Source organism: Eutrema salsugineum, unplaced genomic scaffold (genome assembly GCF_000478725.1).
Source record: "Eutrema salsugineum unplaced genomic scaffold, Eutsalg1_0 scaffold_6, whole genome shotgun sequence".
In the NCBI taxonomy this organism is placed as follows: domain Eukaryota; kingdom Viridiplantae; phylum Streptophyta; class Magnoliopsida; order Brassicales; family Brassicaceae; genus Eutrema; species Eutrema salsugineum.
The window spans coordinates 12,535,516-12,536,506 of record NW_006256547.1 but is presented as its reverse complement, the minus strand read 5'-3'; the positions used below and the strand labels follow the sequence as shown (position 1 = coordinate 12,536,506).

At 42.6% G+C, this 991-nt stretch overlaps 1 non-coding gene across 1 annotated transcript; it reads right to left on the bottom strand.

Annotated features, from left to right (window-relative positions):
• Window positions 1–439: 439 nt before the first annotated feature.
• Window positions 440–546, bottom strand: LOC112083641. Its single transcript, XR_002897777.1, has one exon. It is a non-coding gene; the product is annotated as a small nucleolar RNA R71 (small nucleolar RNA).
• Between the last annotated feature and the right edge of the window lie 445 nt (window positions 547–991).

The following is a 991-nucleotide window of genomic DNA, read 5'->3' as shown; positions in this document are numbered from 1 at the left end:
TGTACAGCAAAGACAACAGGGGCACCACCAACATCAGCCCTTCCAACACCAGCAAAGGAGATATGAGCAGCCACAAGTCTATGTTGGAGAGAATGACAGGGCAAATGCTCATCAATATGGAGCTGGAATTCAGGCACCACCTGTGCAAAACAACAACTTTGAAGTGAAGGCATCCTTGTTGAATATGGTCCAGAACTCAAAGTTCCATGGATTAGCAATGGAAGATCCCTTGGAACACTTGGATCAATTTGATAAGGTGTGTGACCTGACCAAGATTAATGGAGTTTCAGAAGACAGTTTCAAGCTAAGACTATTTCCATTCAGTCTTGGTGACAAAGAACACCAATGGGAAAAGAATCTTCCAAGAGACTCCATTCAAACCTGGGAGCAATGCAAGCAAGCTTTCCTATCTAAGTTCTTCTCCACCTCAAGAACTGCCAAACTGAAGAACCAAATCTCTAGCTTTACTCAGCACAGCAATGAGAGTTTTGGTGAAGCATATGAGAGATTCAGGAGCTACACAAACCAATTCCCACACCATGGGTTTAGTGAGGCTTCACTTCTCAGCACACTATATAGAGGAGCTCTTCCCAAGATAAGAAACCAGCTGGATACTGCTTCCAATGGGAACTTTCTGAGAAAGGAGATACATGCTGCTTTAGAGCTAGTGGAGAACTTAGCATTGAGCAATGATACTTATGGTGAAGACTATGACAGATCAAATAGATCTGAAGGTTCAAGCTCAGAACAGAGGCTCACTAGGGAAGTTAAGGAGTTGAGAAGTGAATTGGACAAGCTGAAATTCACCACTCAGAAGCCAATGCATTTTGTTGGAGAATATGAGGAACCTTCTCAAATCTTTGAGAACATAAGTGAAGAAGGTCTTACCCAAGAGGAGCTTAACTACATTGGGAATCAGAGGTTCCAGAGATATCAGTATGGTAATGCCAATCCAAACCTTTCTTACAGGAACACCAATGTAGCTAAACCA